Below are 27,959 nucleotides of genomic sequence, written 5' to 3'. Positions count from 1 at the left end.
GCGCCATATGAACTCTCATCCTGCCCCATGTGTCTCCATTTTGCTCCATGTCTGCATCCTGCACCACATGATCTCCCATCTTGCCCCATGTGTCTTCATCCTGCCCCATATGATCTCCCATCTTGCCTCATGTGTCTCCATCCTGCCCCATATGATCTCCCATCAGGCCCCATGTGTCTCCATCCTATCCCATGTGTCTCTATCCTGCCCCATATGAACTCCCATCCGGCCACATGTGTCTCCATCCTGCCCCATGTGTCTCCACCCTGACCCATATGATCTCCCATCATGCCCCATGTGTCTCCATCCTGCCCCTTATGATCTCCCATCCTGCCCCTTGTGTCTCCATCCTGCCCCATGTCTCCATTCTGCCCCATATGAATGCCTATCCTACCCCATGTGTCTCCATCCTGCCCCATATGATCTCTTATCCTGCGCCATGTGAACTCGCATCCTGCCCCATGTGTCTCCATTTTGCTCCTTTGCTCCATGTCTCCATCCTGCCCCACATGATATCCCATCTTGCCCCATGTGTCTCCATCCTGCGCCATATGATCTCTCATCATTCCCAATGTGTCTTCATCCTGCCCCATGTGTCTCCATTTTGCTCCATGTCTCCATCCTGCACCACATGATCTCCCATCTTGCCCCATGTGTCTTCATCCTGCCCCATATGATCTCCCATCCTGCCCCATGTGTCTCCATCCTGTCCCATGTGTCTCCATCCTGCCCCATATGAACTCCCATCCGGCCACGTGTCTCCATCCTGCCCCACATGTCTCCATCCTGCCTGTCATGGTTGGCAAAACGCACCGAGTATAAATATATGTAATAATAGGTGCGTTCGCAACTCGGGGTCCACCGTGCAGGAGAAGAACCTGCTGCTAGCAATTGGTGGCACTATATGGCGGTATTAGCGAACTCTGTTACTTCACAGAATTGCTAGGATAGGGAAATGCTGTGCCCTGTTAACCTCACAGAGGAACACAGCTACTAAACAGAGCAGAACTGTGGTCCTGCAATCAGCATAGCACACAAACAACTCCTCACCGGAGGTGCCGGTATTCTAGGGGCTTATTTCAGCCAAGACCTGAATCCAAACACACAAAACTCCTCACCGGAGGTGCCGGTATGCTAGGGGCTTATTTCAGCCAACCCTGACCTCATGCAGACATAACCACAAAGTAGCAAGGCTCAAAACATAGGTTGATAGTAGCGCATGGCCGTGCGGCCATGCAAACCTTTTATAGCTGTACCAGACAAGGACCTTCCTGGTGGTCCAATAGGAGCTGCTGCAGGACCTGAGCATGTGACCCCAGACCTCCAATGGGAGGTTGTCCCATGGGCATGCTCAGTATGGGAAAAGTGGGACTTAGTCCCAGAAAGATCTGCCCGCTGCTGAACATTGCTGGCTACAATGACAGAGCATGGAAGGACAATAGTAACCACCAGTTGTCCAGTATCAGCCTGAGCCAGATGCTGGGACTGACATCTCTGCTGAACAGGCTCCACTGCAGCTGGAGAAGAATGGGAAACTGCAGCAGACACAGTTCGAGATTCCCCCTGTGCAGCGGCGGGAACTCGACACCTAACACTGCCCCATGTGTCTCCATTCTGCCCTATATGATCTTCCATATGAGCTCCCATCCTGCCCCCTGTATCTGTGACACCCCAGGGTCCTGGTTGTCACAGTGGCATTGCTTTTCTCATGGGGAGAGTGATGTCACGCTTGGAAATGATGGAGGATTCCTTTTGACAGGTAATCAGCACATACAAAACCGTTCTGACTCCAGGCCAGAAGGGGGAGCTCTACACCCGACTTAAAGGGAGCTGCTCTCTCTGGTCGGGAGGAGGAGTTAGTTGCTATGCAGATAGGAAGCTTTAGACAGTTGGTGCCAGACAGCAGACTGGAGCAGTCTGAGGCAGAAGGACAGTTGAGGGGCCTAACACCCAGGAGACACAGTGGCACATAGAGCCTGGATCGTGAAAGAGACCCTGTAAAAAGGCTCGAGTCACCTGTCATACAGGTTTATGTCCCAGTTCAACAAGGGACAGAGATAACTTGCTACAAAGCCATAGGCAGTAAGGGATGATAACAACACAGCGCTAGAAGGAAGGCTTTTAACTCCACCTTATAAAGCTGGACTCTGAACTCGCTTCCAAGCCGGCCGGACCCTGCCTGTACCTGTGATCTGGTGCCCTGGACTGTGGCTACCTGCTACTATCAGTAAGCCAGATAAAAAGACTGCACAACTGTGTCCTTCGTTCTTTTCTGCACCTCTCACCATCCTCCATCTATTCATCGGGAGCCCTGGGGACCTACTTCACCTGTGGGAAGTTATACCATCCGGGTGCCATAACATCACCCCAGAAGACACCTTTAAGCAGCGTTGGTCACCTCTAACTGAATACCACAGGTGGCGTCACAAACTTTCTTTATTTCCAAAACCCCTTTAAAGACCGTCCCTTTAACATGGGCGCCCAGGGCCACGGAGCGGGTCGCCACCGCCGTGACACATCCCCTTAAAGTAACGGACCCGGTACCGAGTACCCCACTGCCCTGACGGGCGACTCATTTCTCCGTCCTGTATCTCCATCCTTCCTAATGTGTATTCATCCTGCCCCATGTGTCTCCATCTTGCTTCATGTGTCTCCATCCTTCCCCATATGATCTCCCTTCCTGAATCATATGATCTCCCATCCTGCCCTATATCTATATCCTGTCCCATATGATCTCCCATGCTGCCCCATGTGTCTCCATCCGTTCCCATATGATCTCCCATCCTGTCCTATATGATCTTCCATCCTGCCCTATATGATCTTCCATCCTGCCCCATGTGTCTCCGTCCTTCCCCATGTGTCTCCATCCTGCTTCATGTGTCTCCATCCTGCCCCATGTGTCTCCATCCTTCCCCATATGATCTCCCATCCTAAACCATATGATCTCCCATCCTGCCGTATATCTACATTCTGCCCCATATGATCTCCCATAATGCCCCATGTGTCTCCATCCTTCCTCTACCTTTGTTACCCAGTCATGGCTCCCATCAAGCCAAGTTTCCAGAATGCCAATCACATCGTATTCTGTGACCGTCATAAGAGTCCCCAGTTCATTCATTTTGCTTCCTAGACTTCTTGCATTTGCCAGTAAACATTTAATATTATTAGCACATTTGTAATATTATTAGCATATTTGTTACTCAGCTACCTGCTTTTCCTTGCATATCCCAGCCCACCTAAATCCTCATTTATTCCTACTGCCTCACTCTCTCTATCCCCTTATTAGCACAACTACCCTCCCTCCCTCCAGATCCTAGTTTAAAAGCTCCTCCATCTGTCTACCATTTTTGTCCCCAAGCACAGCTGCACCCTCCCCATTGAGGTGCAGCCCTTCCCTACCGTAGAGCCTGTAGCTGACAGAGAAGTCCGCCCCATTCTCCATGAACCCAAACCCTTTCTTTCTGCACCAGTTTCTAAGCCACTTATTTATCTCCCTAATCTTCCACTGCCTATCTAGTGATGCTCATGGCACGGGCAGTATTTCTGAAAACACCACCTTGGAGGTCCTGGCCTTCAGCTTCTCTCCTAGTTCCCTGAAATCATTCTGAAGGACCTTCCACCTCCCTCTAACTTTGTCATTGATACCAATGTGTACCATGACCGCTGGATTTTCCCCAGCCCCATCCAGCAATCTATCCACAATATGTCGAACCCGGCAGACAACACACTGTTTGGCATTCCCGGTCTCGGCGGTAGATGAACTTGTCTGTCCGCCTAATTATAGAGTCCCCTACCACGAATATCTGTCTGGCCTTTGCTGTACTCCTATTTCCCTCCTTCCTACAATTGTTTTCTTGGTTGCTAGGAGCAATGTCCTGCTGCAGTGATTCCAGTCCTTGGCTTGCATTTCTAATATCAGCCAAACATGCATATTTACTAGGTTGTGCCAGATCAGGACTGGGCTCCCTGGCACTTTTCCCCTGACCCCTACCCCTTCTTGTAACATTTACCCAGCTGCTTACTTCTCTTTCCTGATCTTTCGCACGTCCACCCTCCTCCATATCACTGGCCCCAGCTCCCGCAAGCTCAGTGAGCTCTAAACTCCTGTCCAGGTTTGCAATACTCCTGAGTGTTGCAAGCTGCACATTTAGATCCATTACCTGGGCTTCCAAACATGTAACTCATTGACATTGAGCACAGACATATTCACCCTCAAACGACTGTTAAAGGCATGCATAAGTCTCACATGATGCACACTTGGTGGCATTGTCCATGGAGCACATAATCAATGGGGATGATAGTACAGATAAAAGCAGAAAAAAAAAAAACCAATTGAAGCTAGTAAGGAAAACACCACACTATGCTCGTGTTAAACTATGAAATTGCGTTTAACTTTGGACTTATCTGCAGTCTTGGACTTAGACAGCCCTCTCTCTGCTTAGCGGCCCTTGCTTAGAGTGTCTGGAACTTGTAGTCCCCCAAGCAGCACAGCACAGGTGTTTCTCAGTTCTGTCTTGCTATATCGCTTACCCCATGTGCAGGGCGTTGCAGTAGCTTGCATATCCACGGTTACAATCAGTAGCTGCTACTGTATGAGTGGTCGTAACCATGGATATCTAAGCAACTACAATGCCCTGCACATGGGGTAAGCAACACAGCGAATCAGAAGAACTATACCACATTTCTAATTGTTGATATTCTTTAATATTATTATTATTACACCTACTACATATTCGGGCCTTGTAGTTTGGAATACCCCTTTAATGACTGGTGAGAGTAGGGCCCTTTACAATTGTTAATTTGTGATGGTTAAATACAGGGACAAAAAATATATCCTTGTTTTACCTCCATCTATGCAGATCACAGCAACCCTGTTCCCGTTTGGCGTTTAATACTATAAAAGTAGACAGGGAGTCATATTACCTGGACTACCAGGAGATGGTCATAAAAAAATAACTCACACCTATTAATGTGACGTCATAATTGCAGCCTAGAGCATCCATGACATCACACCAAAAGAGGAGCCAGGAATGCTGCAAGGTTAGGAGATTCGTAGGGTCACAGATTACTGATCTGACTGGTGGACAGGAATCCTGCAAATTGACTCTCCCATTTCTATTTGTTGCCTTATGCCACTGATGGACACGGACGAAAAGGGCCATTGTGCAAGAACAGTATATGGGGGTTTTGCCGTCCAGTCACTCATCATAATGCACAATTGCACCTGCTTTTTAGGTCTAAGTGACCCCCTTGGGCAACTATGTGGCTGCACAGGTTGCACCAATGATATGTCCACCCCTGCTTTATGCAACATGTGTATTATATTCTGCATGTATGGGGCAGATGATAAATGAGTCTAATAGCCATGCAGATGGGAGGACTCCTGTAAATAACCTGATAACAGTATTTGCTACTATGAACAAATAAATAAAAAAAAGTCTCTACACATTATGAATAAAAAAATATGCAACAGATCTGATTGTAAATTACTGAGGGCATCCTTCCCATGACATCAGCCAGCCATAAAGCTGCCGAGTGGATCATCCCCCGGCAGTAATTTATCTGCATTACCAGTACTGACTGCTTTTATTAGCTTTAGCTACAAATGTTCTGATTTACATGACATATGTCTATGACATCTACCTGGTAGGCGATCACAGTGATTGCTTCCGCAATTTCAGAGCAATAAGTGAATGTTTGCAGAATTCACACCTTTTCCTGCATCAAGGACAATGATAAGCTCATCCTCATCAGTTTGTTTTAAAATCCGGGCACCACTTCTAGTGCTCGAGCTTCACATGGGAAGTGATAATGACACACATAGTGAGTGAGGCCTTTATTAACTTTCTCTAATTTAAACTGTCTGGAATGGAAAAGAGTTCCAGAAATACATTACAAGTCCATTATATACCTAGAGAAATCACTTCCCTTTCCAAGGCCAGTGTAGACTTCACAGCAAGAGATAAATATGATTTATGGTAACTTCACTGCTAAACACAAGTAATCTCTCTGCGTGCATATACTGTATAGGGAAATACATACTGCAAATATGGATAAATATCAGTCCATAGTCACAGAGCTGTTTGAATGGTCAAAACAAGCTGTCATATGGTATTTTATGGACCGGATCAGCCTGCTATTATTATATATTAAATTTTCACTAACATTTACAACATTTCTTTGATGCCTATGTAGGATGCTAGCAGGTGCATAGGATGCAGTGACACACAGGAGGCAGAGCAAGGGTTAACAGGTTCTTTATATATACAAACAGTAATGGTACAAGCAAGGGGTAAAGGATGTGAACTTGAGGATGGGGGAAGTGAAATGCAGAAGAAAGTAACAGGTTAACTTATCAGTCTCTGTGCGCTGGACGTAGGTGGCTGGAAGATCCCTCGGCGGCAACGGCGTGAGCTGTCTCCGATCTGGTATCGCAGAAGGACAATGCACTGTCTCCTGGCAACGACGAATCCTCCACGTCCTTCGGCATGTGATCTCCTGGTCCGGGCACATGGTGGGGTAGAGATGATTGTCGGCGGCACAGTGGACGAAGATGAAAGCTCAGTAGACAAGGCCGCAGCTGAAGCGCACAGTCCAGCGGATACAGCCACAGACACAGGTCAGTTCTTAGCAGGCACCACAAGGATGGGAGTAAGCGGTGTCTCCACGGTGGTGAGAGGAGCCAAGGTATGCACTCTATCCTGGCCACTACCCAGTGTGGATGTCTCTCTGGGCTGGGGGTAGTATGTGTCAGCAGGATCGCTAGCCGGGAATACAGGGACAGCTAGCTGGCGTGGGTCTGTCGAGAGGGAGTCAACTGTCTCACTACTCACAGGCTCGTTCCCCACCAAATGTTCCGTCTTCCCGCTCAGACAGCTATTTATGTCGGACCCGCCCTCATCAGTCAGGTGTCCTGAACTGCTCCGGTCCGAAATGTCTTCCCCCTGAAACACTGGTGACAGTCCCGACAGTTCCGGCCAGAAACGCAAGAGAGACCGCAAGTTTGGCTCTCCTCCCTACACCTATGGAGACACGTGCCCAAGAACCCTGACCAAATGGTCATAGAATGGGCAAAGAAGGGAGAACAAACCCAAACATAATAATGCAGGGGTCGTGTTAGTCATGGGGCTCTTGGGTCCCTGGCACAGTGGCACATTGCTTTACTATACCACTGATCCTTCCAGGGGTCGTGTTATTCATGGGGCTCTTGGGTCCCTGGCACAGTGGCACATTGCTTTACTATACTACTGATCCTTCCAGGGGTCGTGTTAGTCATGGGGCTCTTGGGTCCTTGGCACAGTGGCACATTGCTTTACTATACCACTGATCCTTCCTATGGCTACTTTGACATTTAGGACAGGTGTGCTGGTCCTTATTTTTGGTTCTGCTTCATTTTCTTGTACTGAGTACATTTGGATGTGTGCAGAGCTGTCACCAGAAATTTTAGAGCCCCATACTGGCAATATTTTCGGGCCCCCTTGAGACTCTCCTTAAGCTCCGCTAATCGAACCGTCCCCCTTCTTGGAAAAACTCCAATTCTGCACCACGTACTCACCAATCACACATTAACAGTTCCCATTGAACATTGAGCATTTGTTTTGGCCAAAAGATTTTTTAAGCCTGTCATCATGATAAAGTAGACTATTTTAATCAAGCCCTACTCTACTCTAGGCTATTAAAAATTCTTAAAATACACAATAATCTTTTAAGGTATATATATATTTTTTATTTTTCTTTAAAATTTGTGTAACATACGTTTTTTAAAATGACCAATAATACCACAGGCAAGGAACAAATACTGTCACACCATGACCAGATCACTTATTACACCACATAGTGACCAAATCATACCATATACAAGTAACAAATACCCCCACACCATAACCAGACCACATATTACCACCATATAGTAACCAAAAACTACAATACTGATCATTAATAGTGTTGAGCATTCCGATACCGCAAGTATCGGGTATCGGCCGATACTTGCGGGTATCGGAATTCCGATACCGAGATCCGATACTTTTGTGGTATCGTGAATCGGTATCGGGATTAATATCAATGTGTAAAAGAAAGAATTAAAATAAAAAATAGGGATATACTCACCTCTCCAGCGCAGCCTGGACTTTACCGACGTAACCGGGAGCCATTGTACCTAAAAATGCGCGCTTGAAGGGCCTTAGATGACATCACGGCGCTCTGATTGGTCCGTAGCGGTCACGTGACCGCTACGCGACCAATCAGAAGCTGCGGACGTCTTCTAAGGTATTTCAAGCGCTTGAAAGACCTTTGGTGACGTCACTGCTTTGTGATTGGTCGCGTAGCGGTCTCGCGACCGCTATGGACCAATCAGAGCGCCGTGACGTCATCTAAGGCCCTTCAAGCGCGCATTCTTAGGTACAACGGCTCCCGGTTACGGCGGTAAAGTCCAGGCTGCGTCAGAGAGGTGAGTATATCCCTATTTTATATTTTAATTCTTTCTTTTACACATTGATATGGATCCCAGGGCCTGAAGGAGAGTTTCCTCTCCTTCAGACCCTGGGAACCATACAGGATACCGTCCGATACTTGGTGTCCCATTGACTTGTATTGGTATCGGGTATCGGTATCGGATTAGATCCGATACTTTGCCGGTATCGGCCGATACTTTCCGATACCGATACTTTCAAATATCGGACGGTATCGCTCAAGTCAACACTAATCATTAATAAAAATAACCCCACAAAACTAATATAACCATAAGTACCAAAATACAACCAAAGTAACTCTGTATATAGTATGCATTCTATAGTGCACAGGTACTACAGTGATCACCAGTGACATTATACACATGAGCTTTGTATGTAGTGTATAGTGTACAGGAAATACAGTGATCACCAGTGACATTATATATAGGAGCTCTGTAAATAGTGTCAGTGTACAGGTAATTCAGTGATCACCTGTGACATAATATACAGGAGCTATGTATATAGTGTCAGTGTACAGGTTATTCAGAGGTCACCAGTGCCATTATACCCAGGAGCTCTATATATAGTGTCAGTGTACAGATTATTCAAAAGTCACCAGTGTCATTATACACAGGAGCTCTGTATATAGTGTCAGTGCATAGGTAATAAAGTGATCACCAGTGATATTATACACAGGAGAGCTGCTTATAGTACACAAGTAATACAGTGATCACCAATGACATTATACACAGAAGCTCTGTATATAGTGTCAGTGTACAGGTAATACAGTGATCACCAATGACTTTCTACATGGTAGCTCTTTACATAGTTTACAGTGTATAGTGTCAGTGTACAGGTAACACACTGACTCACACCAGTGACATCTCTAGTTGAATTCCTTGATTTTTGCTTTTTTCTTCATCCAGTGCAGACCACCATCACTTCTTCCAGCAAGGACTAGTCTCTGCAGAAAATAACACTTACCTAGAGCACCGCTTCTAGAGCACATTCCCCACTTTTCCCCTAACTTCTACACTACACAGATGTATACGGATGAGCACCCACAATTATAATATAATTAGTTTTTATGCAATCCACCAAATATAAATTGTAATGCACCACTGTGCCCCCCTAACCATACATAGCCACTTTATATAAATTAATTAGCATCTGTACTCTTCCCTCAATTCATTACCAGTCATACTCCTGCATACGCAACCTCCTCCACTCTGTACCACTCACTCCCCCCGATTCATTATATTTACACCACAATTCATTATGTCATGTCCTGTCTCTTCCCCTACCCCACTCTCTATTAATTATCAACTGCTATCTCCCACCCGCAATATATCATCATTTGTTCTCCGGCATCCTCAATTCATAATCATTTGCTCCCCTCACCCTCAATTTATCTTCGTTTGGTCTCTCCAAATCTCAATACAGCATCATTTTCTCTCCCCACCCCAAATGTATCATTTGCCGCCCCTCACCCTCCACCCTCAATTAATCATCATTCACTCCCACCATCCTCAATTCATTATCATTTGCTTTCCCCCACCGTTCATCATTATTTACTGTCCCCATCCCCACCCTCAATTAATTAATTTGCTGTTTCCCACCTTCAATTCATTATTTGCTCTCCCCACTCCCATCTTCAATTCATCATTTGCTGTCTCCTGTCCCCACCCTAATTCATCATTATTCACATTTCCCCACCTCAATACATCATTTACTGTCCCCCTTACCCCACTCTCAATTCATCATCATTTTCTCCTCTTCCACACCCATTTATTTTATTTTATTTGAAAAAATACAAAAACGTTTCATATATATATCTCAGACAATCCCCTGCAGGCGTAGCTCCACTTCTGGTATCCTGGGGAGTAGCGCACGTACATGCCGAGGCAGAGGAAACCCTGGCACTCTGATGCCATTCTGTTTTGATTGCTCTGCAGCATCACGAAAGCTCCCTGCGCCAAGATGTGCGCTGCTGATGGTGCTCCAGCTCATAGTACATTATTATACCCTGGGGCCCATTGAACAGAAGCCAAAGGACGAGGCCTGAACTGGGTCTATACTCCCCCTTTTTACCTCTCCTCACTGGGCCCCATACACCAGTTAGGGCAGTAATGCCTACATGGCAGCCCTGGGTGTGTGGCCATCCATTTAGGCTGTAAATCTCATCTCCTCAGCTTTCCACAGGCAGGTGTTACACACAGGCACAGGTCTTGCTCTGCCAAGTCAATTTTTTGGCCATCTGACACATATCGAGGTGAGATGTTAGAGATGGGGACCAACCTTATTGCGTACCCCTTGTTTTTGTAGGATGGCGTGTAAGCTTTTCTGATAAAAAAAACAAAGTCAAATAAGTAGCCTATATTTTTACATGCATTACAATTTAGTTACTTACTGCAGTGTTTCCACACATTCTTTTTGTTCTAGATTATATTAGCATCCTCAGTATGACAAGTTCCATTTAGGCTGTGTGTGCACAGCAACTTTGTCCATAACACATACTGCCCCTAACATTTAGTGGTCAGAGTCAGGTAGCTGCTGCTAAGGCAAATAAAATAATGGGATGCATTAACCCCTTCCTGGCCTGTGACACAGCGTATGCGTCACGAAAGTCGGTGCCAATCCGACCTGTGACGCATATGCTGCGTCACAGAATGATTGCGTCCCTGTAGATCGGGTGAAAGGGTTAACTGTAATTTCACCCGACCTGCAGGGACAGGGGGAGTGGTACTTCAGCCCGGTGGGGGGTGGCTTCGCCCCTCTGTGGATACGATCACTTTCAGTCAGAGCAATGGTAATATTTCACCAATGAAAATTGGTGAAATATTACAATCCAGCCATGACCGATGCTGCAATATCATCAGCCATGGCTGAAGACCGCGATCTGCCCCCGCCACCGCCACCGATCCACCGCCCCGTCCTCTGTCTTGTCTTCTGCTGTCCTCCGCTCCCCTCTGTCCTCCTGTCCACTCCCCCGCAGTCTGATCTGACCCCCTCATGGTCCGATCCCACCCCCGCATACGTACCGAGCTCTGGTGTCCCTGCCGGTGTCCGTCTGTCTTCTCCATGGGCGCCGCCTTCTTCCAAAAAGGCAGGCGCATGCGCAGTGTGCCCGCCGAATCTGCCGGGCGGCAGATTCATTCCAGGTACATTTTGCATTTTGATCGCTGTGATAGGTTCTATCACAGTGATCAAAATAAAAAAATAAAAAATAAACCCCCTTTATTGCCCCCATAGGTAGGGACAATAATAAAATAAAGAAAATATATTTACTTTTATTTTTCCACTAGGGTTAGGGTTAGAACTAGGGTCAGGGTTAGAACTAGGGTTAGAATTAGGCTTAGGGTTAGAATTAGGGTTAGGGTTAGAATTGGGGTTAGGGTTAGAACTAGGGTTAGAGTTAGAACTAGGGTTCTAACTAGGGTTGCAATTAGGGTTAGGGTTGCAATTAGGGTTAGAATTAGGCTATGTGCACATGGTGCGGATTCGTAGCAGTTTTCCATCACGTTTACAGTACCATGTAAACCTATGGAAAACCAAATCCGCTGTGCCCACGGTGCGGAAAATTTTCCGCAGCATGTCAATTCTTTGTGCGGATTCCACAGCATTTTACACCTGTTCCTCAATAGGAATCCGCAGGTGAAATCCACACAAAAAACATTGGAAATCCACGGTAAATCCACAGGTAAAACGCAGTGCGTTTTACCTGCAGATTTTTCAAAAACTGTGCTGATAAATCCTCACACGAATCTGCAACATGGGCAGATAGCCTTAGGGTTAGGGTTGGAATTAGAGTTAGGGTTGGAATTAGGGTTAGGGTTGGAAATAGGGTTAAGATTAGGGTTAGGGGTGTGTTGGGGTTAGGGTTAGGCTTGTGGTTAGGGTTATGGTTAGGGTTGGGATTAGGGTTAGGGGTGTGTTGGGGGTAGAGTTGTGGTTAGGGTTGGGATTAGGGTTAGGGGTGTGTTGGGGTTAGGATTGTGGTTAGGGGTGTGTTGGGGTTAGGGTTGTGATTAGGGTTATGGCTAGAGTTGGGATTAGGGTAGGGGTGTGTTGGGGTTAGTGTTGGAGTTAGAATTGAGGTGTTTCCACTGTTTAGACACATCAGGGATCTCCAAACGCGACATGGCGCCACCATTGATTCCAGCCAATCTTACGTTCAAAAAGTCAAATGGTGCTCCCTCCCTTCCGAGCCCCGACGTGTGCCCAAACAGTGGTTTACCCAAACATATGGACATAAGCGTACTCAGGAAAAATTGCACAACAACTTTGGGGGTCTAATTTCTACTGTTACCCTTGTGAAAATAAAAAATTGCAGGCTAAAAAATAATTTTTGAGGAAAGAAAAATGATTTTTTATTTTCATGGCTCGGCGTTATAAACTTCTGTGAAGCACTTGGGGTTCAAAGTGCTCATCAAACATCTAGATTGGTTCCTTGGGAGGTCTAGTTTCCAAAATGGGGTCACTTGTGGGGGAGCTCCAATGTTTAGGCACACAGGGGCTCTCCAAAACACGACATGGTGTCCGCTAATGAATGGAGCTAATTTTTCATTCAAAAAGTCAAATGGCGCTCCTTTCCTTCAGAGCCCTGCCGTGCGCTCAAACAGTGGTTTCTGACCACATATGAGGTATCGGTGTACTCAGGAGAAATTGCCCAACAAATTTTAGGATCCATTTTATCTTGTTGCCCATGTAAAAATGAAAAAATTGAGTCTAAAAGAAATTTTTTTGTGAAAAAAAAGTACTTTTTCATTTGTACGGATCAATTTGTGAAGCACCTGGGGGTTCAAAGTGCTCACTATGCATCTAGATAAGTTCCTTCGGGGGTCTAGTTTTCAAAATGAAGTCACTTGTGGGGGAGCTCCAATGTTTAGGCACACAGGGGCTCTCCAAACGCGACATGGTGTCCGCTAACGATTGGAGATAATTTTTCATTCAAAAGTCAAATGGCGCTCCTTTCCTTCCGAGCCTTGCCGTGTGCCCAAACAGTAGTTTACCCCCACATATGGGGTATCGGCGTACTCAGGACAAATTGTACAATAACTTTCAGGGTCGAATTTCTCCTTTTACCCTTGGGAAAATAAAAAAAATTGTTGCTAAAAGATCATTTTTATGACTAAAAAGTGAAATGTTCATTTTTTCCTTCCATGTTGCTTCTGCTTCTGTGAAGCACCTGAAGGGTTAATAAACTTCTTGAATGTGGTTTTGAGCACCTTGAGGGGTGGAGTTTTTAGAATGGTGTTATTTTGGGGTATTTTCAGCTATATAGACCCCTCAAACTAACTTCAAATGTGAGGTGGTCCCTAAAAAAATGGTTTTGTAAATTTTGTTGTAAAAATGAGAAATCGCTGGTCAAATTTTAACCCTTATAACTTCCTAGCAAAAAAAAAATTTGTTTTTAAAATTAGGCTGATGTAAAGTAGACATGTGTGTAATGTTATTTATTAACTATTTTGTGTCACATAACTCTCTGGTTTAACAGAATAAAAATTCAAAATTTGAAAATTGCAAAATTGTCAAAATTTTTCGCCAAATTTCCAATTTTTTCACAAATAAGCGCAAAAATTATCGACCTATATTTACTACTACCATGAAGCGCAATATGTCACGAAAAAACATTCTCAAAATCGCTAGGATCCGTTGAAGCATTCTTGAGTTATTACCTCTTAAAGGAACACTGGTCAGAATTGCAAAAAATGGCCAGGTCATTAAGGTCAAAATGGGCTAGATCATGAAGGGGTTAAAAGAGGCATAGATGCTCATGACGAGAACATATTTTTACCTCTATACAAGTCACTAGTGCCACCACACTTAAGGTACCATTACACTAAACGACTTACCAACGATCACGACCAACGTTACGACCTGGCCATGATCGTTGGTAAGTCGTTGTGTGGTCGCTGGGGAGCTGTCACACAGACAGCTCTCTCCAGCGACCAATGATCAGGGGAACGACTTCGGCATCGTTGAAACTGTCTTCAATGATGCCGAAGTCCCCCTGCAGCACCCGGGTAACCAGGGTAAACATCGGGTTACTAAGTGCAGGGCCGCGCTTAGTAACCCGATATTTACCCTGGTTACCATTGTAAAAGTAAAAAAAAACAGTACATACTCACATTCTGATGTCTGTCACGTCCCCCGGCGTCCACAGGGTTAAAACTGCTTTCGGCAGGAGCGCTGGTAATGCACGCGCTGCTGCCGAGAGCTTCCTTGCACTGAATGTGTCAGCGCCGGCCGTAAAGCAGAGCACAGCGGTGACGTCACCACTGTGCTCTGCTTTACGGCCGGCGCTGACACAGTCAACCCTGTGGACGCCGGGGGATGTGACAGACATCAGAATGTGAGTATGTAGTGTTTTTTTATTAACTTTTACAATGGTAACCATGGTAAATATCGGGTTACTAAGCGCAGCCCTGCACTTAGTAGCCCGATGTTTACCCTGGTTACAAGTGAACACATCGCTGGATCGGCGTCACACATGCCGATCCAGCGATGACAGCGGGTGATCAGCGACCAAAAAAAGGTCCTGATCATTCCCATCGACCAACGATCTCCCAGCAGGGGCCTGATCATTGGTCGCTGTCACACATAACGAGATCGTTAGCGGGATCATTGCTTACATCACCAAAAGCGTGACGTTGCAACGATATCGTTAACGATATCGTTATGTGTGACTCAGCCTTTAGAATACTGTGTACAGTTCTGGTCTCCAGTGTATAAGAAAGACATAGCTGCACTTGAGCTGGTGCAGAGAAGAGTGACCAAGGTTATTGGAGCCCTAGGGGGTCTGCAATACCAAGACAGGTTATTACACTTGGGGCTATTTAGTTTGGAAAAACAAAGGCTTAGGGGTGATCTTATTACAATGTATAAATACACTAGATGGTGGCCCGATTCTAACGCATCGGGTATTCTAGAATATGTATGTATGTACATCGCGCTTAGCACAGCCACGTAGTATATAACACAGCCATGTAGTATATAACACAGCCACCTAGTATATAACACAGACAGCCACGTAGTATATAGCACAGCCACATAGTATATAGCACAGCCACGTAGTTTATAGCAGCCACATAGTATATAGCACAGCCCACGTAACACAGACAGCCATGTAGTATATAGCACAGCCACATAGTATATAGCAGCCACATAGTATATAGCAGCCATGTACTATATAACACAGCCCATGTAATATATAGCACAGCCCATGTAATATATAGCACTGCCCACACAGTATATAACACAGCCCACGCAGTATATAACACTGCCCACGTAGTATATAGCAGCCAGGCATATATAACACAGCCCACGTAATATATAGCACAGCCCACGTAGTATATAACACAGCCAACGTAGTATATAACACAGGCCACGTAGTATATAACACAGCCCATGCAGTATATAACACAGCCCAAGCAGTATATAACACTGCCCACGTAGTATATAGTAGACAGGCTGTATATAACACAGCCCACGTAATATATAACACAGCCCATGCAGTATATAACACAGCCCATGCAGAATATAACAGCCCACATAGTATATAGCAGTGTGGGCACTATATCCCTGTTAAAAAAAAAAAAAAAAATAAAAAATAGTTATATACTCACCCTCCGGCGTCCACCGAAGCTGTCCTGATGCGGGCGATGCTGACGCTAGCTTCCGTTCCCAGTGATGCATTGCGAAATTACCCAAATGACTTATCTGGGTAATTTCGCAATGCATCACTGGGAACGGAAGCTGGCGGCAGCATCGCACGCATCGGTGGACGGCGGAAGGTGAGAATAGCTCAATTTTTTTTTATTATTTTTAACATTATATCTTTTTACTATTGATGCTGCATAGGCAGCATCAATAGTAAAAAGTTGGTCCGGGATGGGGCGACACATTGGCACTGGCTGAAGGGGAGTAGGGAGGGGGCACTGACTTGAGGAGAGTAGGGAGGGGCCGCGACCAATCAGCGACGTGGGATTTCTGTTACAGACAGACAGACAGACAGACATACTAACAGACGGAAGTACCCCTTAGACGATTATATAGATAGATGAGGGGACAGTACAAAGACCTTTCTATTGATCTTTTTACTCATAGATCTGAGACGGGGACAACAGGGCATCTTATACGTCTGGAGGAAAGAAGGTTTAATCATAATCACAGACGCGGATTCTTTACTGTAAGAGCAGTGAGACTATGGAACTCTCTGCCATATGATGTTGTAATGAGTGATTCATTACTAAAATTTAAGAAAGGACTGGATCCCTTTCTTGAAAAGTATAATGTTACAGGTTATATAGACTAGATTCCTTGATAGGGTGTTGATCCAGGGAACTAGTCTGATTACCCTATGTTGAGTCTGGAAGGAATTTTTTTCCCCAATGTGGAGCTTAGTGTTTGCCACATGGGGATTTTTGCCCTCCTCTGGATCAACATATTAGGCTATGGTTTGAACTAGATGGACTTAAAGTCTTCCTCCAACCTTAAATACTATGTTACTATGTTACTAAGATACTGCAGTAAGCAAGTAGTAAGAAGTCCAACTTCATCAGATATTTTTTCCAACCTTGTTGAAGCGGCACTACCCTCAGGGCCACAATGTGACCACATTCAGTCGTATTGAGCTATGATGTAGCAGCAGGGCTGCCAATAGAAATTTTGGGGCCCCATACTGGCAAAATTTTCAGGGCCCCCTTGAGACTTTGCCCAGGCTCCACCCCTGCCCCGCCTCCATGCTCCACCCCTCGAACTGTCCACAGTCCCACCGTTCTCTGTTGGAAAAACTCCACTTCTCACCTGTCACACATTAACAGTTCCCATCACCAGATCACACATATAGCCGGCAGCTTTTGTTTTAGCCAAAAGATTTTTTAAGCCGCCACCATAATACGGTAGACACTGTTGGCCGGGCCCCACTCTGCTGTAACCTATTAAATATTTGTTAAAATATGCAATACAATTTAGGTATATTTTTATTTATTTTTTAATTTTTAAAATGACCAATAATATCACATCCAAAAGGGACAAATACCACCGGACCATGACCAGACACCATATTACCACCACATAGTGACCTATAAAACCACATACAAGGAACAAATACCGCTACACCATGTCAAGACCACATATTACCACCAAAGTGATCGAATAATATCACATACAAGGAACAAATACCACAACACCATGACCAGACCACATATTACCACCAGTGACTGAATAATATCACATAAAAGGAGCAAATACCACCGCACCATGACCAGACCACATATTACCACCACAAAGTGACCAAATAGCACATACAAGGGACAAATACTGCAACACTATGTCCAGACCACATATTACCACCACATAGTGACTGAATACTACAATACTGATCAGTAATTTAAAAAAACACAATACTATCACCATAAGTGCCATTATACACAGGAGATCTGTACTTAGTATGCAGTGTCTGTAAGTAAATTACTTAATTTTTCCCAACTTCTACACTACACCACATGAAGAAAAAAAGACGACATAGTATCACTCTACACAGTAACAGGACCCCCCATTTAAAACAGTATACTCAAAAAATAAAATAAATACATCACTGCAGTAATAATATCACTTAATTAGCCCCAATGGTAATAATATTCCCCATCCTGGCCCCGTGTGTCTCCTTCCTGGCTTCAGCCATATGTTCTTGCATCCAGCCCTCATGAGTATCCATTCTGCCCCAAATGATCTCTCCATCCTGCCCCATCTGTCTCCATCGGATCCATCCTGCCCCATGATCCTGCATGATCTGTCTCCAATCCAGCCCCCAGTGTCTCCAAACATGTACCCATGTCTTTCATTATGCCCCGTATCTCCATTCTGCCCCATGTCTCCAATCATGCCCCATGTTTCCAATCATGCCCCATTTCTCCTTTCTGCCCCCTATGTCTCCAGCATTCTGCCCCCAGTGTGTCCAGTCCTGCCCCCAGTGTGTCCAGCATTCTGCCCCCGTGTGTCCAGTATTCTGCCCCCAGTGTGTCCAGCATTCTGCCCCTAGTGTCCAGTATTCTGCCCCCAGTGTGTCCAGCATTCTGCCCCAGTGTATCCAGCATTCTGCCCCATGTGTCCAGCATTCTGCCCCCAGTGTGTCCAGCATTCTGCCCCCAGTGTGTCCAGCATTTTGTCCCCAGTGTGTCCTGCATTCTGACCCAGTGTGTCCAGCATTCTGCCCCCAGTGTGTCCAGCATTCTGCCCCAGTGTGTCCAGCATTCTGCCCTCAGTGTGTCCAGAATTCTGCCCCCAGTGTGTCCAGCATTCTGCTCCAGTGTGTCCAGCATTCTGCACCAGTGTGTCCAGCATTCTGCCGCCAGTGTGTCCAGCATTCTGCCCCAGTATCTCCAGCATTCTGCCCCAGTGTCTCCAGCATTCTGCCCCAGTGTCTCCAGCATTCTGCCCCAGTGTCTCCAGTCCTGCCCCCAGTGTGTCCAGCATTCTGCCCCCAGTGTGTCCAGCATTCTGCCCCAGTGTGTCCTGCATTCTGCCCCAGTGTGTCCAGCATTCTGCCCCCAGTGTGTCCAGCATTCTGCCCCAGTGTGGTCAACATTCTGCCCCAGTGTCTCCAGCATTCTGCCCCAGTGTGTCCAACATTCTGCCCCAGTGTCTCCAGCATTCTGCCCCCCGTGTGTTTAGCATTCTGCCCCAGTATGTCCAGCATTCTGCCCCAGTGTGTCCAGCATTCTGCTCCGAGTGTGTCCAGCAGTCTGCTCCCAGTGTGTCCAGCACTCTGCCCCAGTGTGTCCAGCATTCTGCCCCAGTGTGTCCAGCTTTCTGCCCCAGTGTGTCCTGCATTCTGCCCCGGGCACCCCAGATCGCCACTCTAAAAAAACCCCAAAAACCCAAGTTATTCTTACCTGGCCGTGCTCCAGCGGCGAAGCTCCCTCCACGCAGCTGAAGCTCGCACTCTCCAGCGACTGACAATGATGTCAGATGCCGGTGACATGCGCTGCGGCTGATGTCAGCTGCCAGCCTCCGATTGGCTGGTGGCTGTTAACTAATGACATGCGGGTGCGGGCCCACACACCAATAGCGTTACACTGCCGCAGTGCCGGTAGGGGCCCGGTGAGCAGATGAGACGGGGCCTGATGCGGGCCCCCTCTGCCCACCGGGCCCCATACGCCAGTCAGGGCAGTAATGCCCTGATGGCGGCCCTATGTAGCAGTGGCACTGAGCAAACCTTTGTTGCACAACAGGTTTTGTAACCAATTTCACAATGTAGCCCTATCCTTAAAGCAATTACAGGCACCAGTACAGGTAAAATAAGGAAAAATGTATACTCACTGGTCATGATCGAGCACTGAAATGCTTGAGTGTTCGGTACTCGAATCAGATGCTTGGTTGTGCTCGAGTAGCGAGCATAATGGAAGTAAATGTGAAACTCAAGTCTCTCTCTCCCGAAGGATACATTTTTTACTTTGGCTGCTGTTTTAAATAACTTGGAAAATCCTATTTAAGCATTTGGAGATCACCTTCCCAAATTATATCATTTTCTAAACTAATATGGTAAAATATGTCAAGTAAAGATACAAATCCTAAAATGTATATCATGTGTATAAGAAGCCAGATAAAATTTTGAATTCTGTTTTGCAATAGAACATTTATGTATCTAAATTATAGTTATGATATGATACATAAGATGTTATTCAGTAATTGCAATTTAGCAGTTGTTTTGTGCAATTTCTCTACACTATTATGTAGATTTTTCCATTATATAGTTTTAATACTGCTTATGTTTTTCTTGCAGAGAGGAATGACTGTCGGGATGCTTATATTTATGCATTCATACTTGTCTTTGGGGAGTATTTTGATTGTGACAACGGAATGAAAGTCAAAAATTGACATTCATTTTTATGTATAAGGAATCTACTTGTCCAAGGCAAATTGAAAAATAGGAATTTTACACATTTAAATCTTGCTTTTGAAGAATGTAAAGAGCCTCTTGGTCAGATATTAACAGTGCCGTTGTCAAATGTTCACCTGCTTGCATGGTTTTCCCTGGGAAATTTAATGTCCCAGCAAGTTTAATGTTCTTTATTATGCCCTGGGGTTTCTTCAGACCTCAGAGCATAATAAAAGTAAGATGTAAAAAGTAAAAAAAATCTTTATATTCTGTTCACTGCTCACCTCTCCAACCCTTTCTGCTCCTCACCGTCACCCATCCGATCCTTGCACATCTTCAGATTGACGCCAATCACACTGAAATCTCTGGGCCTTTCATGCCTGACCGGGACTACCTGCTTTGAAGGGGGCCATAGGAGGTTCCCGGTCAGACACCTCTTAATCAGCCAAACCAGATCTCCACTTTGCACTGACGAGGGTCAGTACCCCGAAACACAGTGTCTGCAAATTGAGATTCTGGTTTGGCTATTATCCTAAGTCATGTGACAAGGCTCGTTAAAGGGTCGACATTGACTGTTAGGATTGCTACTTCCAATAGGTGGCACTAGAGTTCTAGTTCTCTTCCTCTCTGAAGAGACAATTTGCATATTTCCCAGAGGAGCATTGCGGCTTTAAGTCTCCTCACCTCAACATGCTTATCATGTTACTCTCTGCAAGGAGAAACAATATTTTTTTGGAGGGGGGAATATTTGATGGCTTTTTACGGTTCAGAAAAATATGGCCAGTGACTGCTATTGCTGAATCCATGCAGGAGTGAAATACAAAAAAATCAACATTTTGGCAAATGCAGATTTTTGTAAAATTCAGGTAGAATTCAATTCCTCTTGAATTTATTTACATGTAATAATTGGTCAATACTGATGTCTGTACTACTGAGATCGTGGATTGAAATCTGACCAAAGATACAATCTGTATGGGGTTTGTATTTTTTCTATGACTCAATGGGTTTCCCATGGGGTGTCCCAATTTCATCCAACATTATTGGAAATTGGAACACCCCAAAGTACATCTACTGCAACATTCAAACTTCATGCAGATTGTATCTTTGGTCAAACCCATGATCCCAGTGCTGCAGACAACACTGTTGACCATTGAGCTGCCAACTATTACATCTATTGTCATATTTACAAGGGATTATTTAGATCTTACTAATTTCATGGCTGCAAAATAGCAGATACAATTTAATTAAAATGTTTCATCTACAGTTGTGGCCAAAAGTATTGACACCCCTGCAATTCTGTCAGACAATACTCAGTTTCTTCCTGAAAATGATTGCAATCACAAATTCTTTGGTATTATTATCTTCATTTAATTTGTCTTAAATGAAAAAACACAAAAGAGAATGAAGCAAAAAGCAAAACATTCATCATTCCACACAAAACTCCAAAAATGGGCCAGACAAAAGTATTGGCACCCTCAGCCTAATACTTGGTTGCACAACCTTTAGCCAAAATAACTGCGACCAACCGCTTTCGGTAACCATCAATTAGTTTCTTACAATGCTCTGCTGGAATTTTAGACCATTCTTCTTTGGCAAACTGCTCCAGGTCCCTGATATTTGAAGGGTGCCTTCTCCAAACTGCCATTTTTAGATCTCTCCACAGGTGTTCTATGGGATTCAGGTCTGGACTCATTGCTGGCCACCTTAGAAGTCTCCAGTGCTTTCTCTCAAACCATTTTCTAGTGTTTTTTGAAGTGTGTTTTGGGTCATTGTCCTGCTGGAAGACCCATGACCTCTGAGGGAGACCCAGCTTTCTCACACTGGGCCCTACATTATGCTGCAAAATTTGTTGGTAGTCTTCAGACTTCATAATGCCATGCACACGGTGTTAGGGCTAGCGGAACGCACCGAGGAAAATAGTTTTTATTGTTATTGGTGCGTTCGCAGCCCGGGGTCCACCGTGCAGGAGAACCTGCTGCTAGACAAATGGCAGCACTATATGGCGGTATTGGATAGCTCGGTTAACTCACAGAGCAGCCGTGAAAGCAAAGCTCTGCACCCTGTTAACTTCACAGGAGCACAGGCTAACTACCCAAGAGAGAGCAGTCAGTGGTCATGCATGCACACAGAACTCCTCGCCAGAGGTGCCAGCATTCTAGGGGCTTATTTCAGCCGGGTCCCTGAACACATTCACACATGACCACACTGGCGCAAAGCACATAATTTAGAAAGACTCTAGCGCATGGCCGTGCGGCCATGCGAGCCTTTTATAGCTGCAGCCCGAACAGGACCTTCCAAGAAGGACCAATGAGAAGCTGCCGCAAAGCCTGAGCACCTTCAGGACCTTCCTGGAGGACCAATGGGCTTTGCTGCAGTATCCAAGCATGTGACCCTCGATCTCCAATGAGAGATCTTACCCTAGGCATGCTCAGAAGGAGAAAAGCAAGACTTAGTCCCAAAAGCTTCTGCTCGCCGCTGCCCAGCACTGACTACAATAGCAGAAGCTGGAAGAGCAGTAGTAATCCTCCTCACAGAGTCAGATTGAGCGAGACGCTGAGACCGACGTCTCCGCTGAGCAGCCTCCACTGCGGCAGGAGAAGAATGGGAGACCGCAGCGGAGATGGCCCGAGATTCCCCCTGTGCAGAGGTGGTAACTCGACCCCTAACACACGGTCAAGTAGTCCAGTGCCAGAGGCAGCAAAGCAACCCCAAAACATCAGGGAACCTCCGCCATGTTTGACTGTAGGGACCATGTTCTTTTCTTTGAATGCCTCTTTTTTTCTCCTGTAATCTCTATGTTGATGCCTTTGCCCAAAAAGCTCTACTTTTGTCTCATCTGACCAGAGAACATTCTTCCAAAACGTTTTAGGCTTTTTCAGTTAAGTTTTGGCAAACTCCAGCCTGGCTTTTTTATGTCTCAGGGTAAGGGTCAGGGTAAGAAGTGGGGTCTTCCTGGGTCTCCTACCATACAGTTCCTTTTCATTCAGACGCCGACGGATAGTACAGGTTGACACTGTTGTACCCTCGGACTGCAGGGCAGCTTGAACTTGTTTGGATGTTAGTCGAGGTTCTTTATCCAACATCCGCACAATCTTGCGTTGAAATCTCTTGTCAATTTTTCTTTTCCGTCCACATCTAGGGAGGTTAACCACAGTGTCATGGGCTTTAAACTTCTTGATGACACTGCGCACGGTAGACACAGGAACATTCAGGTCTTTGGAGATGGACTTGTAGCCTTGAGATTGCTCATGCTTCCTCACAATTTGGTTTCTCAAGTCCTCAGACAGTTCTTTGGTCTTCTTTCTTTTCTCCATGCTCAATATGGTACACACAAGGACACAGGACAGAGGTTGAGTCAAATTTAATCCATGTCAGCTGGCTGCAAGTGTGATTTAGTTATTGCCAACACCTGTTAGGTGCCACAGGTAAGTTACAGGTGCTGTTAATTGCACAAATTAGTGAAGCATCACATGATTTTTCGAACAGTGCCAATACTTTTGTCCACCTCCTTTTTTATGTTTGGTGTGGAATTATATCCAATTTCGCTTTAGGACAATTCTTTTTGTGCTTTTTCATTTAAGACAAATTAAATGAAGATAATAAAACCAAAGAATTTGTGTTTGCAATCATTTTCAGGAAGAAACTGAGTATTATCTGACAGAATTGCAGGGGTGTCAATACTTTTGGCCACAACTGTAAGTGTTTTAGGGTTAACCAAACCCCCTTGTCCTTTTTTTAAATTGGCTTTCCAAGAAAATTGCCCTAGCTGTGTCTCATAAATATGTGCGACACAGCTATTCGATTGAGCCCCACTGGGGGCAAAGACTTATGTGGATATTAACAATTTTTGTATGATGCCAAGGTGTAATATGGAACAACTGAATATAAATAAATTTGAAAACATGAAAGAGATCATATCTATCACTATCAGCATCACCCCACCCTACAAATACCCATTGTCTCCATGTCTGGTCTATGAAAATCAAAAGTTAAATAATCCCTTTGGTAAATAATCAAAATGCCAGAATTGCAATTTTTTGGCCACTCCACCTTAAAAAGGGATAAAAAATATCATATATAACCCAAAATGTTTTCAATTAAAAAATGTCAGCTCACTATGCAAACAAACGCACCCTCGCACATCTCCATAGATGGAAAAATAAAAATGTCATTGGTGCTACAATTTATATATATATATATATATATATATATATATATATATATATATATATATATATATATATATACACACATATACAAAATTTAGAATTTATTTTCCACACTCTCTAATCATCTTTTTCCCACATTGTCACACATTGGAGTAACCAAACAACTGTCATTCTAAACTTTACCTCCCTCCTTCCTTTTGCTAACACTCAGAATAGTAGGGGGGACTGACATCAGACACATGCAAGCAGATCCCGCCCACTTTTACAGCAGTCATAAGGCAAGCTACATTACAATTGGTTTTCATGTCTAATGCAAGCAGCTTCTTAAATAGTTGTTTAAAATGTCAAAACTTTTTAACTTTTTAATTTTTTTTATATTTTAAACCATAAAAAATATATTAAACATTTGAAAAATGAATTAAAACTTTAATACTTAAAGAAAATTCATCATAAAAAAATAAACTTTAACTGTCTCTAAATACACTTCCAGTGACCTAAAAATTCCCGACTAGCTGGATGAATCATTACCTTTTGTGAGACCTTATTGTCTTATAAAAATGAAAAGAGAGAACAGACGACATGCCAAAATATTACTATTTTAATATCCTGATTTATAAAGGGTAAAACGCTACACAATAGACCCTGGTTTTAATCGATGATATGAAGAAGTCATATTATACTGATTTAATCACAGCAATTAGAATATACGGCAGAAACATTGTGCTCTGCATAGGACGGATTACTGGAATATGTAGCAATTTTTCCTGATTGCTATTATTTCATGGGTTTGAGTTGCTGGAATGGGAAGATTTTCGGGGCGACGCGGGCTGATACAGGGGCGATTAGTCACACTCGCAGGCTTGCAGCTGTAATTCAAATGTCTTCTGTTCCGAGATCTCTTCTTTGTGATTAGGAATAAATTGTAGGAACAGGTCAGTTGTAGAAATGCTTCAATTTGCCTTCACACAATGATGGTGGTAAATGAAGCAGTATTTTCCAAAGCCCCCTACACCTCCCTTTTAGCTTCAGGAAGCAGATGTTGCAAAATCTCCCCCGCCCCTTATCTCAGGCAAATTTTTCCATTACTTATTAGGGCTATTACAGCCTAACGGGGCTTTTCTGCCATTAAATGCGGGCGGAGGTGTCCTCTACCCACTCACTAGGTAATATCTTCGAGTCTTTACCACAAACAGAGGTTCTGCATGTGGGAACAAAATGACCAGTTTTGTATATTACATGACCCTGGGAACAACTAATTTGTGGCAGGGGGGAATCTCATTAAAGTAAACAGAGACAAATCATTTTCACGCAGGGAAACTCCATGGATCTAAGGAACCCGACATGTCAAATTAATTTGCTACTGAGGGACAACAGATTGATTAAAACTCAATAAGGACTATATTATCAGTAGTAAAGTCTGATAATGATATCACATGCTGACGAAAGGAGATTCTTCAATTTTGTTCTTTAGATAAAATAACTGAATAAATCTACCGAGAAGTGGAATGTGCAATAATGGAGCTAGAGAACTAATAAACTGTACATCGAAAAAATATAATTTATGGGGCATGCAGTAAATATGTGTATAGATATTATTTATAGTTAATTTCTACCATTATTATTTTTGTATACCAATAAAGTCTGTGAACTCCTTTAACCGCACAGACGTGAAGAGATTTATGTAACAATAAGAACTTCAAAAGTTAATTTAAAAATTAATATATATACATAAAAAATGGACACACCATAGAATAAGGAAAACTTCGATACATTTGCATTCCTGAATATATATAAACCCTGCTATATTAGGCTGTAATTGCATATAAGTATAGGAAATTAGTACTATGCCGGTGCAAACACATTGACTCAGTCTACCCATGTGATGAAAAAATGGCATATTGTATGGTATTGCAAATAGCCAACAGTATAAACCCGACTGTATTAAGCTGAAAACACACAGCTACGTATAGGTATGGGAATTCAGCACTGCACTTGTGCATAAATATAAGTCCATTCACCCATGTAGTTAGGATTGCTCTATTATTTGGTATAATTAAGCCAACTGTATACACAACCCTTCTCTATAAAAATACATCAGTTAAGTAGATTGTGTTACCTGAGCAATGTGTCTCCGTAGAGGTGATTGCAGATGTCAAATATGATATGCCCTGTTACCCTGACGTGCGTTTTGCCATGTTTGCTTCTTCCTGAGGGCATGTTTAAGTGGGGTCAGTGTTGTCAAGTATGCCCATCAACCAATAAGATGGAAATACGTCAGTGGATCATTGCCCAATCAGAGGAGATCTCTGAAGTCATGCTTAAGACGGCACTGTCAACACATTGCGTTCCTGTATTTCCTTATGAGGAAATTATCTGCCTCCAGTAAGTATTCTGTATTTATTTTAAAATTCTAGCTTTTATTTTATTCTTATTTTTTCTAGATGCTTTCCAGGATAACTATAGAGTATAGAGTCAATATTTGGTTTCTTGGAGAATGACTCATTCCCACCAAGTAGGCAACAACTATGACCAAGACAAGTAAGTTCTCACCTACAACTTAACAAGGAGAAGAATAGGTACACTATGTAACGCCGTTGTTTGTGCCTTGTTTCCCCGGCGTTACTCAGCATGTCTGTGCTCTTTCTCTTTTCTCCATTCCCCCTAATCAGCTGGGATACTGTTGTCTTTTACCTGTATTGATGCTGCTCAGTTCTCTGCTCTGCTGCGTAGCTGTACATGTGTTGTAGAGTCTTTTCTCTGCTGCATGACCATCCGCATGTGCGGTCCCTGGCTACCACTGTGGAAGCTATTCTCAAGTTGCGAGATCCTCTGCAGCTGGTGCATGACTTTCCACGTGTGTCCAGGCTTGCAGCCACTGCCAGGTTCCCTAGGCCTCAGTTCCTGAGCTGGCTATGCTGCACTGGTTTCTGTCTGTGCTTAGGGTGAGCATGGCCACACCTTCCCTGCTTTAATTAGGGGCAGTGTGTGCGCTTGAATTGCTGTCCCCAGCCTATTGCTGAGGTGCAATTCCTATTTAAAGTTCCTCTTCCCTGTTGGGTGTTGCCAGAGCTTCTGATTAGGTTTCTGAACCTAACCTATGTGTGTTTGGTCCTCCATGTTGCTCCTGGTCTTCAGCTCCTGTTCTGCCTGCTATCAGTTCTAGGAAAGCTGATGTCTTTGTCCCTGGACCCGTCCTGTCTATGTGCTGGTACCAAAGTCCTTGCCTTGAATGTGAATTCCTGCTGTGTGATGTTCCTGAAGTCCTTCTGTGTCTTTAACCATGTATCCAGTGACTGTGAGTTTCTTGTAACCTATGTCTTGAAAATTAAACCTGTGTTCATCTTTCGAAGATGGAGTCTGGTGTTCCTCCTGAGCATCTACTAGGCTGTGCTCAGCCTGCTATGTGGTTCTAGCTCCATCCAGCTCCGGTCCGATGCTGCGGTGCTAGCACCATGCTGT

The 27,959-nt window shown here is 44.4% G+C and overlaps 1 long non-coding RNA gene across 1 annotated transcript; it reads left to right on the top strand.

The window, feature by feature from the left end:
- Positions 1 to 1,970: 1,970 nt before the first annotated feature.
- On the top strand, positions 1,971 to 27,133 carry LOC143816240 (uncharacterized). The gene is made up of 4 exons (XR_013223903.1): positions 1,971 to 2,227; positions 6,196 to 6,253; positions 6,380 to 6,619; positions 26,942 to 27,133. It is a non-coding gene; the product is annotated as an uncharacterized LOC143816240 (long non-coding RNA).
- The last annotated feature ends 826 nt before the right edge of the window (positions 27,134 to 27,959 follow it).

This window comes from Ranitomeya variabilis, chromosome 1 (assembly GCF_051348905.1).
Source record: "Ranitomeya variabilis isolate aRanVar5 chromosome 1, aRanVar5.hap1, whole genome shotgun sequence".
NCBI classification, from domain to species: Eukaryota; Metazoa; Chordata; class Amphibia; order Anura; family Dendrobatidae; genus Ranitomeya; species Ranitomeya variabilis.
The sequence above is the reverse complement of the archived record's forward strand: the minus strand, read 5'-3'. Positions and strand labels throughout refer to the sequence as shown.